The 6533-nt window shown below is 42.3% G+C and overlaps 1 non-coding gene across 1 annotated transcript; it reads left to right on the forward strand.

Moving 5' to 3' along the window:
* TRNAD-GUC lies at positions 2543 to 2614 on the forward strand. The gene has a single exon. It is a non-coding gene; the product is annotated as a tRNA-Asp (tRNA).

Consider the following 6533-nt stretch of genomic DNA (forward strand, 5'->3'; position numbering starts at 1 on the left):
ACTACTAGTTTAAAACCGAAAACTTTTACTTTACTAGTCGACTAAGTTAAGTAAGTTACGTACTACTTAGTTAGACTTATTTAGTGTAATACGTAGTACGAAATTGTGGCTAGATACAAGCGAATTGGTGGTAGAATCAAGAGGTAAAGCGGTAGTTGAGGCTTGAATTGTGTTTGTGGCATTGAGGTAAGTGTTTGGTCTAACCTTACCTTGAGGGATTAGGAGTTGTGTCTTATTTGCTATGTGTTAATTATTGAGTACGAAGTATAGGCATGGTGACGAGTATCTATATGTCGGTGTCAAGCATGCCCGTGAGTCTTATACTATGATTGATGTGACTCCGTTTTGTATTGTGCATGCTTAATATGATGATTTCTAATGTTGAACAAGGCTTATGGAAGTATTCTTAGTAATTGAACATTGTAGAGCATTGGCTCAAGTTGAGAATTGAGTTGTGAAGTAATTTGTGGAAAGGAGAAAAGGCTTTTGATATTATCTCCCTTGCCGGGATGTTATTACTCAAGATATTGTTTCCCTTGCCGGGATATTATTGATATACTATTGTTCCCTTGCAAGTATTCTATTGTGATTTTAGTGATTCACTTGCCCGTATTGCTTTTTGATTGTTTCTTGGGTAAGAAAGAGTGTAAAAGCACGAAGGGTGATGCCGTGCATGATATTGGTGAGTGAGTGTTAATGCACGAAGGGTGATGCCGTGCCGATATTGAAAATATAAAAGCACGAAGGGTGATGCCGTTCCATGATATGAGTGATAATGCACGAAGGATAATGTCGTGCCATGATTATGTGAGGTAAAAGCACGAAGGGTGATGCCATGCTGATTATATTGATTCTTATGGTGAGAACGAGAGTAAAAGCACGAAGGGTGATGCCGTGCATTTGTCTTTGTTTTCCTTATTCTTGCTTATAGTTGAATTTTGGTGTTCCGTATGTTTCTTTACTGAATTTCGGTTTGTACATGATATTTCCCCGAGCATGTTTCCCCTTCCCATCTTTAACTGCTAGTTTCTGTCATTATTACTTGTTGTATATGATATAACTGCACAGGTTTATTTGGTAGTCTTGTCCTATCCTCGTCACTACTTCGCCGAGGTTAGGCTAGGCACTTACCAGCATATGGGGTTGGTTGTGCTGATACTACACTCTGCACTGTGTGCAGATCCCGGTGCTGCAGCTTTTGGACATAGTGAGGTTGCTGCCTTCAGTCCAGTGGCGGAGACCCGAGGTAGTCCTGCAGGCGTCCGCAGGCCTTGGCGTCTCCTTCTATCTTTCCATTCTATTTCTTTTATGTATTTCAGAGACAGCTTTGTGTTTATCTTTCAGACCACTGTTTGTAGTATTCGTAGATAGTCCGTGACATTGTGACACCAAATTTTGGGTAGAGTTGTATGTTAGATTCTGCACTAGTATATGGCTAAACTATTAGTTTTCGTCTTCCGCATTTCTGTTTATTATAATTATTTCGCTGTTGATCACCTGTTGTATTGAACTGTTAGAAAGGCTAAGCAAAAAGGTTAATGAATCTATAATACTCGGCTTGCCTAGCTTTCATGAGTAGGCGCCATCACGATTCCCGAGGGTGGGAAATCCGTTCGTGACAAGTTGGTATCAAAGCTCTTGGTTGCTTAGGTCTCACAATTCACGGACAAGCTTAGTAGAGTCTGAGGGATCGGTACAGAGACGTCTGTATTTTTCCCCTAGAGGCTACAGAGTTAGGAAAAACTTCACATCTATTCTTTCTTGTCGTGCGACTTGATTTCTCAATGCTAATTGAACTTCCACTCTGTTCTTTCGCAGATGGTGAGAACATGTACCGCTTCATCAGCTGACCAGTAGCCTGAGCCCCTAGTAGCAGCTCCAACGAGGGGCAGAGGTCGAGGCCGTTCTAGGGCTTGAGGCAGAGGCAGGGCTCAGCCCAGAGCTCGAGCAGCAGCGCCAGCGGCATAGCCTCAGGTTGAGTTTGACGATGAGGTTCCAGCCCAGACTGTTCTAGCAGGACCGGCTCAGGTCCCAGAGGGGTTNGATGTACTAGCTCCACAGCCTGTCGAGGTCCAGGCCCAGGTTCCAGTAGCTGAGGAGCAGACCACCGGGGACCAGTCTGAGGTTCCCGAGCACACAGAGGACCCCGGGACCACCCATGATCCTATGCAGACAGACACGGCTTAGGGAGCCCTCTATATCCTTTTTCTATCTTTTTGGTGCTTATTTGGACTAGTTGGCATTGGGGACAATGCCAACTTTTATTCGAGGGGGTGCGCCCTTCATTTTTGGATGACTGTATATATTGATACCATTTTGATGCTTTCTTGATTTTCATTGGGTCTGTATATAATTTTATATTTAGTTACTTTTATCGCGCTTTTTATATTGTGTGCTCAAAATAGTCCCAAAAGTAGCAAGAGAAACGATTTTATGCTCTTGATGCACTATTCATTTTATGTTCTTGATGACGGACCTCAAGAGGTACCTCATCGTCTCCAATATCCTCAACCTCCTCCCCGACAAGCACATTTACAAGAGGGTCGTTGTAGTATAGTGGTAAGTATTCCTGCCTGTCACGCGGGTGACCCGGGTTCGATTCCCGGCAACGGCGCCAAAAAGTGATCGCTGCCAACTCCGCACTACTAAAAAGTAGCAAGAGAGGGTCGCAATAGCTTTTACTCGATTTTTGGGTCGGGATCGAATCCACAGAGAGCTAGGATTGGAATCGAGTATCTATCTAGTTTAGGATTGCGTGTGTGTTCTTAATTGGTCTTCTCATAATTTTTGGGGGTTTTCTTTATATTCTACTATGATCAAACTACAAATTATAATTGCAACTGAATTAGACTAAGAGTAAATTGCTACAAGTTGTATCTAATAGTTTAAAAGGCACTAGGGTAGTGACTTTCACCTAGGTGGCTAATTGACGGATAATTGCATCTAAGGCACGATCGACATGATTGGGGAGATATGGTATAACCGTTGCTCGATACTACCCATTCTACACCTCTCGGTAGAAAGAATGGTTTTGCCCAATTGACTCTCTCGAGACCAATTGGGTATGCATAATTGCCCAAGCAGCTAGGGTTCAAGTCGGCTAATTACTCTCTCGAGGTTTAACCCTTTAATTGGGACTATCAAATCTCTTGAGTCCATCCCAATTCCTTGTTGAGTCAATTTTGGAGACTTAGGCTCTCTTTCTCAAGAAGAGCCCAAGTCAACTTAGCACAAACTAGTGTTTTCAACCACTAATTCATAAATTAAACCATAAAATTGACTCAAATAACAAACACCCATAATCAATCTAACCTTAAATTACAACACCCATCAATTACCCACACTAGGGTTTAGCCACAACCCTAGCTAATGGGTTTAGCTACTCATGCTTGAAGATAAAATCAGGGAAATAGATGAAGAGAAAGACATAATATTAAATTACTGAAGTAAATATAATGATTCAATTGCTAAAACTACGTTAAAGTGCCCAAAATGGCTACAAAATGGCTTCTCACGAGCGCAGCTACTGTTCTGTAATATCTGATACCCTAAAAATGGAAAAATATTCTATTTATACTAAGCTGGAAAAACTGGACAAAAATGCCCCTGCGGGGTCAGTGCGGACCGCACAAAATGGTGTGCGGCCCCACTAGGCTCTTGACTCTGAAAAATCAACTCTCTGAAACCAGGCTCCGCGGACCGCATAGAATGGACTGCGGCCGCGGAGGCCTCTAGCGCGGTCCGCACAAACACGATCGCGGACCGCACATGCTTAAACCTTGGCACTTGACATCTCTCTGAAGTTTGCTTCCGCGGACCAAATTAAATGGTGGTGCGGCGTGGTGTCTTTAGTGCGGGCCGCACAATATCTACTGCGGCCGCACTGCTTTGATGCCCTAAAAATCCAGTCTCTGCATCTCCCTAGTGCGGACCGCACAAAGTGTAGTGCGGCCGCACTAGGCTTGTTTGTCCTGAGTTGTCTTGTCTTTGATACTTGTGCAGGTTTCACTCATTTTGAGCTGATTTTTGACATCTCGTCACTTTGTTGCTCAAACCTTCAATCAAGCACAACTTATGAGCCTTTCAGGACTATTTTGTAAGAATTTATACTCAAAGCGTAAGCAAGAAGGAGCATGAAACACGTCAAAATCCCTAGTTATCAAGGAAGCGACCTGGGAGTCCAAGTCCGATATGTGGAGCCGATATCCCCATCTTTTCTCCGACTCAGGTACTTTTCTTATGTCCGTTCGAGGACGAACGGTTGTTTTAGAGGTGGAGAATGTGATGACCAAAAAGGTCATCACTCATTTTGAAAGTAAATTCTGTGTTTCGAGGCCTTAAAAACCTCTTTTTTGTCTTACCTCGATTTGCGTGCGCAATCCAGGCGCGTTTCCGGAAAGCTTTTATGTGAATTTTCTTGATGGTATCGGGCCCGTATCTTGGTTCCGGAGACCGGTACAAGTTTAAAATAATAATTAAGTGTAATCTGTAAAATTTGGTAAAGATCGGAATTGGTTTGGTATAAAACGGACCTATGGTTGAGAAAATAGTAATTTTGATGTTCTTGAGTGATTTCATGAATTTGAGGATTTATTCATAGTTTTTGATGTTATTTTGATGATTTGATTGCACGAGCAAGTCCGTATGATATTTTTTAGACTTGCGTGCATGTTTGGTTTGGAGCCCCGAGGCCTCTGGTGAGTTTTGGATAGGCCACGGAGTGAATTGGACTTAGAGAAATGGCTGTTGCAGTTCAGCTATGTTGCAGGCTCTGATCTCGCAATTGTGAGATCAGGCTTCGCAATTGCGAGCCCAACAGGCTTGGCAATTGCGAGGGCTTGATCGCATTTGCGAAGAAAGCCTAGGCTTGCCATTGTTCGCAATTGCGAGCCTTCCTTCGCAAATACGAAGTCATCAGGGGAGGGCCAGTATCGCAATTGCGACAACTTGTTCGCAATTGCGAGGTTAGCAGACAATGCCCAGGTTCGCAAATGCGAGGCCTTGTTCGCATTTGCGAGCTTTGCAATTGCGAAGCTCCTGTCGCAATTGCGACATCTGCGACCAGTTAATTGGGACTTATACGGATTTTTCTTCATTTTTCAAACTCTCTCAAACCCTAAGCTCTCTTGGGCGATTTTCTAAAGAAAAGTTCTTCTCCACATCAATTGTGAGTCGTTTCTAACTCATTTTCTCCAATCTATAACATCTTTTTACATGATTTCAACTCAAAATCAAGGGTTTCATGGGGGGATTGGGTGTTTTGGGTAGAACTTAGGATTTTCAATTTTTGGGGATTTGGACCTCGATTTGAGGTCCGATTTCAAAACAAATTACATATTTGGGTTCGTGGGTGAATGGGTAATCAGGTTTTTGTTTGAACCTCGGGTTTTGACCATGTGGGCCCGGGGTCGATTTTTGACTTTTTGGGGAAATCATTAGAAAACCTATTTTCATGCATTAGAATTGACTCATTTAGCATTTATTGATATCGTTAAGTAAATTGTGGCTAGATACAAGCGAATTGGTGGTAGAATCAAGAGGTAAAGCGGTAGTTGAGGCTTGAATTGTGTTTGTGGCATTGAGGTAAGTGTTTGGTCTAACCTTACCTTGAGGGATTAGGAGTTGTGTCTTATTTGCTATGTGTTAATTATTGAGTACGAAGTATAGGCATGGTGACGAGTATCTATATGTCGGTGTCAAGCATGCCCGTGAGTCTTATACTATGATTGATGTGACTCCGTTTTGTATTGTGCATGCTTAATATGATGATTTCTAATGTTGAACAAGGCTTATGGAAGTATTCTTAGTAATTGAACATTGTAGAGCATTGGCTCAAGTTGAGAATTGAGTTGTGAAGTAATTTGTGGAAAGGAGAAAAGGCTTTTGATATTATCTCCCTTGCCGGGATGTTATTACTCAAGATATTGTTTCCCTTGCCGGGATATTATTGATATACTATTGTTCCCTTGCAAGTATTCTATTGTGATTTTAGTGATTCACTTGCCCGTATTGCTTTTTGATTGTTTCTTGGGTAAGAAAGAGTGTAAAAGCACGAAGGGTGATGCCGTGCATGATATTGGTGAGTGAGTGTTAATGCACGAAGGGTGATGCCGTGCCGATATTGAAAATATAAAAGCACGAAGGGTGATGCCGTTCCATGATATGAGTGATAATGCACGAAGGATAATGTCGTGCCATGATTATGTGAGGTAAAAGCACGAAGGGTGATGCCATGCTGATTATATTGATTCTTATGGTGAGAACGAGAGTAAAAGCACGAAGGGTGATGCCGTGCATTTGTCTTTGTTTTCCTTATTCTTGCTTATAGTTGAATTTTGGTGTTCCGTATGTTTCTTTACTGAATTTCGGTTTGTACATGATATTTCCCCGAGCATGTTTCCCCTTCCCATCTTTAACTGCTAGTTTCTGTCATTATTACTTGTTGTATATGATATAACTGCACAGGTTTATTTGGTAGTCTTGTCCTATCCTCGTCACTACTTCGCCGAGGTTAGGCTAGGCACTTACCAGCA

The sequence above is a fragment of the Nicotiana attenuata genome, chromosome 5, assembly GCF_001879085.1.
Source record: "Nicotiana attenuata strain UT chromosome 5, NIATTr2, whole genome shotgun sequence".
NCBI classification, from domain to species: domain Eukaryota; kingdom Viridiplantae; phylum Streptophyta; class Magnoliopsida; order Solanales; family Solanaceae; genus Nicotiana; species Nicotiana attenuata.